We start from the raw sequence: 13,194 nt of genomic DNA on the forward strand, positions 1-13,194 counted from the left end.
TTAAATTCAGTCAACAAAATTTTGCATACTTCTCTTACGAAAAATAACACAACAAAATGAGTTAAACAAAATAAAGGCTTGTTAATGGGCGGACCCTGTATATGATATAATTGTCTCATTATTGTGGCGTTTTTGCTAGTAGCAAGGTACCTTGTGCTGGATACACAAATCTTTAATTTGACTCAGGTATTTATATGCTCATGCATCCAAAATATTGTTCTCAATATACAGTATAAAAGCATTAGTGTGTATCGTGTGCTTGGTTGCCTCGAAATATATATGGACAAACTACAAATATGACAACCTCCGTTGGAAACAAGTCGGGTGCCATTTTATTTTTATTTATTTTAGAGCACTTTCCTTAATTACGTCTGCATGGTTCAAGCTAGCCCAGTTCCCAGCAAACGCACGCAAAGCCTTGACACCGACCGGAGTCCGGAGATCGATGAGAGAAAAGTCTGACGGGATCTCGCACTGCTCCTGATGAGAGCGACATAAGAAAAAGATAAATGAGAAATCTCGAGAGAAGTTTCTTCAATACAAAATCTGGAGAAAGAGAGAGAGAGACATATTTGTGGACGCAGCGCAGATGAGACAAGGGAAAAGCCAGCGGTATGGAGCTATCCGGCGGAAACCACGGCCACCTTTTGACGTGTTTGGACGCTTGCATCCGCCACCTTCCGCCATGGCCCCGCCGCGTAGAGAGTGAAAGAGATTTAAGAAGAGAGAGGAGACAAATTAGCAAGCCGACTAGCTACAAAACAGCATTAATCCAAGTGCTCAAGTGCTATGCTCTGCATGCATGCCCACGCTAGCAGGCATAATTGTACGCTGGAGAAACTAGCTAGCCAGAGAAATGAAATATTTTTCTCTCAAAGAAGGGGACATGCGCGCATCCATGAAAGCGGTCGAGAGAGGAATGTATGCGTATGGCTCTTCTCCCTACCTACCGGCGACGTGCCGTCCGTTCCTACCTCCCGTCGTCCGGCCCATCCATCCATCCGCCCGTCCATCAAGCTTCGTGCTCCGAACGTACACACACGTGCACGTGGTGAACTGGTGGTGATAATAATGCGTTCGTGCATGGTGAGAAACTGATCGAGTATCAAGTGAAGCTTGGCATCCATCCAACCACCCATGCATGCATGTGTGGTGTTTCGCTTTTGTGCATGCATGAGCAGTGCTAGGTATCGACCGACTACCTGTTGTGTCTCCATCTACCTACACGTTCGATTCCGTGCCTTTATACGTACAGGCATGTGAATGTTCGTCCTTACATGTGTTTGCTAATCATTTGGTGTGTCGAATGCATTGTCTTGGTTGATGGTCCAACTGATTTGCCATGTAGTGGGAGTAAAATTAAGAAAACTCACAAGCATGAAAGGAGATTGGAAAGCCGTGAACGTCAATTTCAAGGAGACAATTAAGAGCAGGGATACAAGGAATGTACTCCCTCCGTCTAGGTGTATAAGTCATCTTAAATTGCGCACGGCGATCAAGGCGGAGGAAAAAACGAGAGAACTTAATGTCTTTTTGCTAATTAATAGCATTGCATGCAATGAAATAACCACTGCATGTCATGTTTGGTAGTCTCAAGTCAATAAAAGCATGCACGACCACATCTCTTATTGGTTGATATGTCACGAAACAAGAAACGAGGAGGGAGTTAATGTATTATGCCTAAGTGTTTTGGGATTATTTGGTTTTCGTAAGGTGACTTACACACCTAGACGGAGGGAGTAGTTATACTTTCGGTCATAGGTGGATGTGTAGTTATGTATCCTCTCCTGCAATTGCTCGTCAAGTGATTTGTGTGAAATGTTCTACTCCCTCTGTCCCAAAATTTAAGAACGTTTTTAACACTACACTAGTGTCAAAAGCGTTCTTATATTATGGGACGGAGGGAGTAATTACTTCCATGAATGTTTGGAAAAACTTTCACGAATAAGCTGCAAATATTTCAGAAACAATCGAGAGTAGTTTCGGAAATATAATATAGGAAATTTGAAAATATTGTGATCAGTTAAACAAACGTTTTACCTAATACGATATACAACAACTATATCAACAAGCCAAGCAATACGACTAGATGACATCTTTTAAGAAAGATCTATCATAATTATCTAGACCTAATTCATCGTCATCAATTCGTTCATCATTGATGATGGCCATGCATTCACTCTCATAGGCATCTGGACGTAGTAGTTCTTCAACAACGTGAGCCTGAACACACTTGCCCTTTCTTCTTCATCTTGAATTTTTTTTGGATAGCATCATCTTTGTTGTGTTCATCCTCATTATTCCCAACAATATGATGCTAGGGCATCTCCAACGCCATCCCAGAAGATGCTCGCATACGTCCAGACCGAGCTGTCCAAACGTAGTTTGTCATCCAACGCGGACCCATATTTGACGAGTTCGCTTGTCTGAATTCTCGCAAGCCGGATGCAAACTGAGGGGAGGTTTACAGGTGTCTGGACCTCTGCCACATAGGACTGAGACACCTCTGGCCCTCTCAAATCCCCTTTAGAACACTTTTCTTCCACTCCTCCCCTGCCCCCACCCCCCTTGCTCTGCATCAGCAACATCCTCGTCTGCCGTCGACGCGATACCTCTCTGGCCACCGCCAAAGCATTATTCTGTAGAGAAGAGAACCACATAATCTTGATACTAATAGTTTCATTTCCATGATGGTACAAATAAACTGTCTGTAGTTTTCAGATATCTTGTCGATGCTAGCCAGGAAGAGCACCAAAGGAATGAGCCTATGGTATACACCGGAAGCAAGCCACCAAGGGCCTCTTGAGAAGAGGTAGCTTCAGCACTGTACCACAAGATTACAGAGACCAACCCAGCTGGAGGATCGATGTCTCAGTTCTACCTATATAGAATATAAAAGCAATGGTACCATTGTAAACTTGTAGCCTCGCCTACCATCATGTATCTTAAGGATGTAGCACTAACGCTGAAACCATGTATAACTATATCCATAAATATCTATGTTTTCATGCAAAACGAAAACATGTTCAATAACCTGCATACAAGTGTAAGCCAAATAGAGCACACGAATGTACCAGCGAGTCACGAATATAAAAACTGTATCTAGAAACAACTATTGGCCAACTATTACCTTACTCACTACAAAGACTAGTAGAGTGCCCGTGCGTTGTCACGGGCTCTTGAAATAGTTTGCAAAAGTTACATATTAAATTCCAAATGGACAAACAATATAACACAAACACAATTATTGAATAATTGAAGTCCATTTTTGCAATGTAAATTGACAAAAATAAAAGATTAACGACATGCCCATATAACAAACTGAGTGATGGGCGAGGGCAGCGGCGAAGGCATGGAGCGGCGGTGGCGAAGGGACGAAGGGTGGCGGCGGGCGAACGAGGGCAGAGAGTCTGCGTGCGAGTGTTTCTAGAGACCATATATAAGAACCTACATCACATAAGCAAGCAATCATAAACTGCCCAACAGATTAATAGGACAAAGTACATTCGAATAACCAAAGTCACATACCTTCCGACAAGAAGTTGTACTTCCATCCAGCGTCATGGTGCCTAGTTGAATTGCTTCCAAGCTCTGGCCGCGATGAGAAGAGACTGATATGAAGCAGAGCAGGCAAAACTTGTCTTGCCGACATATGCATAACTGAAACAAGTAGGTTGAATCACAGATGAAAACCAAGAAAAACAAAAAGTTTGAATAATGTGGCCTCGACCCTCAGAACAACGAGGAGAACCTCGAGGCAGAGTATAACAAAACATGTCCCCTACACATGCGATGCACGGGGAGGATGGCGACAGCCCCGACGCAACCACACACGGGAAGAATGTGGTGTTTCAGGAGACAGTGTTACGCGATGATATGAAACTCGCGTTGCAGCATCCACCTCAATCTCCATAATTCCATCCAATAACTATTCGGCAATTTCCTGTCTGTTTCTGAGACACATGCCATATAGGAAATCAAGAACCTACGTTCTGATTAATGTTATGCAAGTAAACAATAAATACAAAGTTGAACACAAGGGCCTGGATGTGAAATACATTTAATCAAATTGAATTTATTTAAAAATACTTATTATATGGCCACAGTATCTTAAAGCCGTATTGAGCCTCTGACTACTCAGGCACTCACCCATCTCATGTCTACTTCTTATCGGATGGACTTCGACCTTTCTGATTCAAACAACTCATCTAGAACGTTGTTTACCTGATGTTGTTTACCTAACCCTAGTACATGTAGATGCGCACTTTAGGTTACTAATAATTTTTCAAATATAGGAGCCTCTAGAGAACATGAAAATAATGGAGGAGAGGAGAGATAAAACCAAATTGCAGTCCAGGTACAGTACGAACTTACCTGGGCAGGTGCTACAGCCTGCGAGGCATTGCACCCAGGGCATATCTTGATGCCTCTGCTCCTGATCGCCTCCAGGAACTTCTCCAGCGTGTAGTGATTCATACTGCAGACCCACAATAATACTTAAAATAGACAGAAGAAAGTGGATATACTGCATAATTTCTCACTTTTCAAGAGTGCCACCTCATTAGTCATTACAAACATGAACTTTACACAAATTAAAACGTATAAACAATCACCTAAAAAATGTGCACAATCACACAAATTACAAACATAAGGAAGTTAACTAAATAATGAACAATCACCTAAAAAATGTGCATAAACACAGTGCAGGAGCAACATAATTACATGAATGTGTTGCATCTTCATCCAACCTCTTGCAACCGATATTTAGCTTGTGCATGTATACAATCTACGAAGTAGAGACATAAGACAGTTGAACCTTAATTGATGTAGTCTGTAGACTGAAATAGAGAGAGGAGCCGAAAACATCGAGGTCCTCATGGAATGCTGCAGCAAGAACAAAATCGCACCAGCTCGAAGGAGAGAGGGCCTGACACCAGCGGGGCATGCCGTCGCCAAGCAGCTACGGGCCCCAGCACGGCACATCCAACACACCACTGAAGAAGGCCACTACCTCCTTTCCTGGATCAAAGGCGCCACACCATCGATGGATGGGGTGGATGCCGCCAGAAAATGCTGACGTAGAGAGGGTCAGCGCATCCCCACCGAGCCGCCAGAGACTCTCCTTGAGCAGAACATCACCGCTGCACACATCTGTGCCGCCGCCATCGTGCTATTGTAGAACATATGGTGAGAGGCGAGCGAATGGAGGAGTAACAACTGGGCATGATATGAGAAGAGGATCTCCCTAAGATGGTTGTACCCGCTCCCGCTGCCCTACATATGCACCCGCCACCACTGCCCTACATCTGTGCCGCCGCCGCGCAAGAGGCATGGGGAATGAGTTATAGATGTGCCAACCACATTTAACAGAATTTGTGCAGCACAAACCTGCCTTGGCTCAATGCCAATGTGCTTCAGCATATCAAAAGTATAGATGTAGGGATCATCCTTGTACTCTGCAAAAACAAGGGCAAAATCATATGAGCTTTGATGTTCCCCTGTATTGAGCAGAAGAGATAAATGAAAAGAAGTATGAATGTAAGTAGTGGGCAAGCTGAGGTTACCTGGGCTGAATGTCGATCAAAGCCGCCTTCCATTTTCCCTTTAGGTTCCTAATTTTCTGACTACACAAAAATCCCATGTCAGAAGTTGCAATACCAATGCACATTGATGCTTGTATAGAAAATTTGACTATCTAATCTTACTGTCGCAGAAGTACCTTTTGCATCCATCGTCTCTTGTACTCAGGGTACGTACATACGGCATTTGGGCAATGGAATTTGAAGTAACTGCTTGCTCACAATTGACGACATTGTTGGGCATTCAGTTAACTGAATCGCACAAACTACTTTCAATCCTTTCTCAAAAGCCAAAATCAAGGAGACCAGAAGATAGAAAAAGAGAGAAACTTACCATTGAGATAGAGGTTGAGCCAGGCAGTCCTTCACGCAGTCAGCAGGCAGAAGTGTCGTTGTCGGGACAGTTCGCACCCCAGCATCTTTCCCAATTAAAGTGGAAGAAACCATAAATCGGTTATCAGATCACCATGAAGTGGAAATATGGTTATTAAAAACTTATTTCGCAAATAAAATCGCTTGATTGATTCTCCTCTAATGAATTAACATTCATCTTGGCGCCTTCTAAAAAAGGTCGTGATAGAAACACAAAGCACAGACCAAGCACATCGGTTTGTGTTCAGTACTCATTCTAAATAATTGGAAGCTTCTACATAATCCAAAAATGCACTACATAGATATTATACCGGCATCCACCATCCTCTTAAAGGGACATAGATTATGCTGGCTTGGTTTGCTACAATTTTATCTGTAAGGGGTAACATTGTTTACATGTAACATCCAAATTGCATTGTCGTACAAATTATAGAAGAACTGAATGCTTATGTACTTACAATTTGATGGGCATCCAGCTATAATACCAACCATTAACATCACTCCTTAAGATCCTCAATCTGAATAATCTTGCCTATTTATTTTTAATGGAGGATGCTCAGGACTGTTACATAATGTAAAATATGATTTCTTAAGCTATATAGTTTCTGCAGATAAAAAAAGAACCAAGACAATAAATCATTTCGTTATGTTACTGTTTCTTCAATGAGACTTTTTTTAGTGGAATCATACAGGGTGAGACACAAAGGTAATTTGAGTCAAATCCAGCAGCCATGTATATATAAAAAATGCGTGTAAATTTTAGACTTTGTGGATAAAAGTGAGTCAAATCCAGCAGGCCAGCACCCATGTATAAAAAATCGTACGGATTTTTTACTCTGTGGATAAAAGAATTGCAATATTAATAGTACAAAGAAAAAGTGAACTGCTACAAACTTGTCTGGGAGACAATGTCCCCAAGTCTTGAGACCTTTTCTTGGCTCGCTTGAAGAAGTACGGCTCGTTTAGGATTGGAAAGCAGCAGCTGCTGCATGTCCTTTGGGAGGACACAGAATGCTGCTTGGAGGTCTGTCTGCCTTCAGTTTCTGGCATGCTGCTATTGATTCAGCAGTACCTGTCCGTGAATTTTGGACGGCAGAAATTGGAAAATAAACATCAGGATATTTTCAACAAAGCATTGAGGTCAGCATAGGTATGTTGAACAAGCTACTGTCCAAGATATTCCTTTGGAAACATTTTAACATGCAACTTTTAAATATATATCACTAAACAATTGCAAGGCCCCTCATGTTGTAATGAACTGTATCATGGGGGCCGTTACAGTAAATCAAAATTCTTGAGGTTAGGCTGTCGAAACTAATAATATAAGGTGAAAAATCTTCAACCGTCATGTGCATGCATCCCTCCCGTCTATCAAATACAGGAGAGAGAATGGTAGACTGGTATCAAACAACCCACCGAAGGATATTATCAAAGTGTCACATGACTTTTAACTGTTATAATGCTTTATTATCTATTACATCAAAATCCAATGCCATGACTACGACTACCGAAGGCGCTTATTCGCAGGTAAAGACAGAACAAAATCCCAGTGCAGTCATGTGCATGCATCCCTCCCGTCTATCAAATACAGGAGAGAGAATGGTAGACTGGTATCAAACAGCCCACCAAAGGATATTATTAAAGTGTCACATGACTTTTAACTGTTATAATGCTTTATTATCTATTACATCAAAATCCAATGCCATGACTACCGACTACCGAAGGTGCTTATTCGCAGGTAAAGACAGAACAAAATCCCAGTGCAGTCATGTTACGCTAAACTTCATAACTTTTAACACTCTATTCCATCACCACTCGGTTTGATTTCTTGCAAAAAAACATCAACAAACCAGTCACACAGAACATGTGGTTCGTTCAACTAAAACAGTATTCATATGCCAGAATAGTGCATACTCAAAATTATCAAATCCTAGTTAATCTGTAGTTCATCATAGACAGATTAATGTTTTCTGGTGCAATATTCCTGTAAACTAATTAAATGGCAAACTCATAATAGAGTACAGATTGGTGTGCGCTACGAAGTAGGAGCCTAATTGGATTTTATTGTAGGAAATTGCATGAAGTATTAAGGGTGTGCGTCGGATTAAATGCAAGAAAACCAGTCATGTTCCTTTTAGTATATGTGGTAAGCCTCAGTGGTCTGAATCATTTTAGGAGAGCTGCTGAGGATTACAACATTTAGCCCTATGCTACAGAAAAGTAAACTATGGAATCACTCAAATAATTATTATAACATATCATTACCGAACTTCCAAAGTTTAATTCCTAAAGTTCAATGTGTCATAAGATGAATGCATAATTCAGTCAAACCAAGGAAGTAAACTTCACCTTCCCATGGTTTTTGCTCAGATCAAAGAGCTCAAAATATAAGCAGTGGAAGCAGTGGGCATTAGAGCCACGAGAAGAGATGACATGACCTTCACCCCAGATCCTTAATGGCCAGCCTCAGCTCCTTGAGGAGGACGACCTAAAGCCTCCATCAACAATTCGACACCTGCACCATGACAGACAGTCAGGTCATAGGATTCAACTTGGGCAACGAATTCAAGGGATTTTTAGATCAAGCATACGTAGGGGCCGCCATGGTTGTTGTACACGAGGAAGAGAAGTGTGGGAGGCGAGCCCCAACCCATCAAGGTCACGGCCACTTCCTAACACGCAACAAATTGCACTCCATGAGTTACACACTCATCTTCCTAACATGACGAACACCATCCGATCAACCTCGCTGCCCCAGGATCATGCAGCGCCGAGTTAGTTGATGCAGAGCGGGGTAGGACAGAGGCTACAAAAAGAATCCAGAAACATAAGAAGAGGTGGTACATCATGAGGTACAAAATCAGCATGGGTGGGATCAAGGACGAACCAAAATAAACATGGGGGAGGGGTTGCACGAGGAGAAGAACATAGCATGAGCACCAGATCCGACGTCGGGATGGCCGTGGCCGGAGCAGGAGGCTCGGCCTACTCGCTGATGGCCAGATCCGTTGTGGTCATTCAAGGCGGCTTCCAGGTCGACCCCTCAGCCTGGCGGAGGCAATCCTCCATGTCCAGCTCCCCGCATCTACAGGGATTTACATGCTGGTGAAGTCGCAGGCGGCGCCGCAGAGATGGTAGGACGCAGGCTACCCTAGCGCGCGTGGGAGGAGGCTGGCGGCGAAGATGCGGGAGGTAGGGGGCTGGAGATCGCTCACCATGAAGGAAGAAGGTAGGGGAAGGACTTTTCGCCGGGAGGAGGAATCCGGCGGCGGCGGCGCACCTCTCTCGAGAGGAACCCTATGTTATGCGTGAGGAGAAACGAGGGGGTGAGAGAGGTGAAAAAATCATTGGAACGTGGTTTTTTTTGGTGCGAGGGGGTGGTGGGAGGGGGACGAAAAAAACCAGCGAAAAAAAATCGGACGAAAATGGTGGGACGAAAATGGTGGGACGAAAATAAAATCCGGAACGCGACCTACCAACTGAGACATTAGAAGTAGAGATACTCATATCACAGTGTGGAACAAATTCTCAAAAACTCAATGAAAACAAATCTCAAACGAAACATCGGGGCGCGGCGTGCCGCCGCGCACTACCCGCTAGTATTTTTTAAGTTTCATAAGGGAGGTCACGATGTCGTGATGTGAGTTGAACCCTTTTCAGTGGGATGGATCAAAGTATGTGCCTGACTGCAGTGACCATTCCAGAAAGACGGTTTTGGACCCTTCCCGGTGCCTCCTAGTTACCACTAACCCCACTCGGAATAACACTGGTAAAGTATATTTGTTGGTCTGGTCTTTGCACTCGTGGGGAAAAAATCAGGGTGTGCATTCGGTTTTTTCGGTTTAATTCGGTTCGGTTTATAAGGTTTTTATACTTTGGTTTATACGGTTTTATATATAGATACGGTTCGGTTTCGGTAATAACCATTTAGTTTCGGTTTGGTTTCGGTAATAACCATTTAATTTCGGTTTGGTTTCGGTAAAACCAAAATAACCAAAGTTGACGCGAATTTTTAAACAATGCATACTTTTTTTATCACATGATTCAATCTGTGTATGTAGGTTAGTTTTTTTTTTTGAGAACTGTGTATGTAAATTAAATCATTAGATGGCAGACATGATTTGGTGTATTATGTACATACGACGTGCACCAGATCGAGGCAATATATGACCGCTGAGGCATTCACAAAGATGTATCTACGTACTAGCAAAATCTGAGGACAAAACAAGGAAAGAGCACCGCATGCACTACCTCTAGATTTTTTACGTGGAAAAAATATGGCATGAAACACCACAAGTTTGTAGCCTTCAGGCTCCTTTTTTTTTCTTTTGAGGATTAGAGCATCTCCAGCTGCGCCCCCAACAGGCCCTTCCTAGGCGATTTTTCCGCACCAGCGCCGAAAAAACGACCCAGTCGCCCTCCCAGAAGCCCGTTTTTCGCCGGCTCGGGCCAAAATTGGTGCCGGCGGACCCAGGCAGAACCCGGCGTGCGGGTCCACCCTGTCGGCGAGTCGAGCGCCTCTTCCCGCCGTTTCTTCCAGCTTTCCCCCCACTTCCCTCCCATTTACCCCTTTCCTCCCGCCATTCTCCCTCCCGCTCGCCTCCCAGCCGGCCGCCATGCCACCGAAGAAGTACGCCGTCCCCCGCGCCGCGGCAACCGCAACCGCCTCCGTCGCCCAGCGAAGCAGAGGAAGCCGAGGGCGCCGCCGTCCAAGCCGCCGGGCATGTCAAACGCCGACTGGAGGGTGGAAGTACAGCGACGGGAGGCCGTCACCGCCGACCGGCGGAACAGGGCCCTCACCAAGAAGGCCCATGACAACGTGGCGCGCGCGGCTGCGGGCGCCGCTGCCGCTGGCTAGGCCGAGACCGAGGCGGCTCGCGCGGGGATGATGAATCCCCCAGGCAACCACGCGCAGTACGCGCCCTGGGGCCAGCAAGGCGTCGGGTCTCCGACGCCGCAGCCATAGGGGTCGTCGGGCTACGCCGACGGGGACGCACACGGTGAGTTCAACCCGAACGTCATTTTCCCCCATGGCCACCCGGCCCAGCGCACGCCCTCGCCCGCCTTCACTGGCATGCAGTACCCTCCATACAACTACTCGCCGCCTGCGTACGCGTCCACCCCGACACCCCCTCTCCATTGTTGCGCGCTGCCCTTCTCTCACCTCGGCGGCGCCGACGTGACCGAGGCCGACATGGACGACATCATCGCGGAAGGTTCGACCGCTGCCGCCGCGTCTCCCGGTTCACCGCAGACGAGATGGTGGATCTCACTGGCGGCATGGACGGCGAGCTCGGCTACATCTATGGCGACGAAGAGCAGGAGGAGCAGGACGAGGAGGACGAGGAGGAGGAGGAGGAGCCGGCGAGGGGGCGCAAGAAGAAGAAGGTGTGCCGGCCAGGCCATAGCCACGCATCAAGTGGGCGTCCAAAGAGGAGGAATGCCTCGCCGAAGCATGGAAAGTCGCCTGCCTCGACCCGACCACCGGCGCGAACCAGAGCATCGAGACGTACTGGGCGCGCATCAAGGCCGAGTTCGACGAGCGCAAGCTCGTCGACCCCTACTTTAAAGGCGTCTACATGCAGCGCGGGACGAAGGCGATGGCGAACCATTGGGGGCGTATCCAGGGGGCGTGCAACAAATGACATGGGGTCGTCGAGGAGGTCGCCGGTCGCCCGGAGAGCGGCACCAGCATTGAGGATCAGGTATGCCATGCCGGCCTCCCGCCTCTTTTCGCCGTTCACTCGCCAACTGTTTGTTCGTCCCCGCGCAGTTGCTGCGTATGTTCGGTCTGTATCGGCAGGGCAACAGCGACGCCGAGTTCAAGTACCTCCATGTCTACAAGCGCATCGACAAGTGCGACAAGTGGGTGGAAGTCCGGCGCACCCTCGAGAAGGCCAAGGAGACCTACAAGCCTGACGCGCCGGCTCCGGGCGCGTCAGATGGGCGGCCGGACGGCAACAAAGGTGCCAAGAAGGGGAAGCACGCCGACGCGGCCACAGCTCGCGTGCAAGAGTCCATCCAGCACTGCCTCGTCGACGCACAGGTCCGGGCCGCCCTTCGGGAAGAGATGATCGAGGCGCGCTGGTCGGTGTTGATGTCGACCAGCGCCGTTAAGCTCGACTTACTCCGGACCAACGTCGCCGCGAAGAAGAGGAACACCGACCTGGCTTTCCTGCTGGGCGGGGCGGACATGCTCCAGAGCACCGACGAGGCGGTCAAGGCGTGGTACATGGCGCATGTTGGCCTCATCCTGGACCAGCTTCCCTCGACGACGACACCCACGCCCACGACGCCCACGCACATGCCGGCGCCGCCGCCAAGTCCGACCGCTGATGCCGCCGAGACTGCCCGCAGCACAGAAGCCATGCCGCCAAGCACAGAGGCCCCGTCAAGCCCGCGCACGCCGACTCCAGCGACGCCGGAGGCCGACCTCGCCGCCTGATGCGTGCTTTCGTCCTTTCCTGCTTTTTTGTACGCCGAACATTTCATCCGGCCGCCGATCTAGGTCGCTTGATCGTCGGATTGTGGCGTCTATTTTGGGCGCGGAACGACTATGTTTGAATTTGCCGTGGCTGGAAGGGGCGGCTGGGGGCGTGACTGGGAGCTAGTCCGGCCCCAGTGGCCGAACTAGCGCCGGCTCGCCCCCAGGCCGCGGTTTTTCTGCGCCCTGGGGGGCCGAACGTGTGGAGATGCTCTTAGCGTCCATACTCCTGGGTCACGTCCTGGCCCAAGCACTGAGCCATCCTCTAGCTCTTGCGCTAGGCAGCCCAAGGCCCATGCCCAAGCGCCAGGCGCCAGCGTGCACCAGCCGTGCCGCAAAATTTAGTACCACATCACGGAGCCAGCAGCAAGGAGATGGGTGGATCGCTATAAAAGGAGGTGCGACGGGAGGGATCAGCTCAAGTCGTCGGTTGTTTAACACAGAACGAAGCTAGTTTTGGTTTATTTCGGTTTAACCAAAAACCATTGGTTTTTAACCGAAAAACCCGATTGTTTAATGGTTTCCAGATTTGGAAACTGAACTTGAACCTCAAACCTGAAAAAATCGATTTTTTGGTTTGGTTTTGTTTTTTTGATTCGGTTTTTGGTTTTCGGTTCGGTTTTGCACAGGGTGACTCGTGGCACGTGGTAATCTCAAGGGCAGGGCCGGGCTGACCTTCTCCAGCTCACATCACCTTCAAATGTTACTTCAGCACCTGAGTTGTCTATCATCACCCCAAAAACAGGAGAGTTGTCTACC

The 13,194-nt window shown here is 47.3% G+C and overlaps 1 long non-coding RNA gene across 2 annotated transcripts; it reads right to left on the reverse strand.

The window, feature by feature from the left end:
• Positions 1 to 5,719: 5,719 nt before the first annotated feature.
• On the reverse strand, positions 5,720 to 9,205 carry LOC119336361. Of its 2 annotated transcripts, XR_005162413.1 has the most exons (6): positions 8,839 to 9,205; positions 8,543 to 8,757; positions 8,301 to 8,466; positions 6,846 to 7,023; positions 5,914 to 5,998; positions 5,720 to 5,789 (listed from the first exon to the last, which is right to left on the reverse strand). It is a non-coding gene; the product is annotated as an uncharacterized LOC119336361 (long non-coding RNA). The 2 variants fall into 2 exon arrangements; XR_005162412.1 differs by lacking the exons at positions 5,720 to 5,789; positions 5,914 to 5,998 and having other exon boundaries at positions 6,642 to 7,023.
• Positions 9,206 to 13,194: the final 3,989 nt, after the last annotated feature.

This window comes from Triticum dicoccoides, chromosome 7B, assembly GCF_002162155.2.
Source record: "Triticum dicoccoides isolate Atlit2015 ecotype Zavitan chromosome 7B, WEW_v2.0, whole genome shotgun sequence".
Lineage (NCBI taxonomy): Eukaryota > Viridiplantae > Streptophyta > Magnoliopsida > Poales > Poaceae > Triticum > Triticum dicoccoides.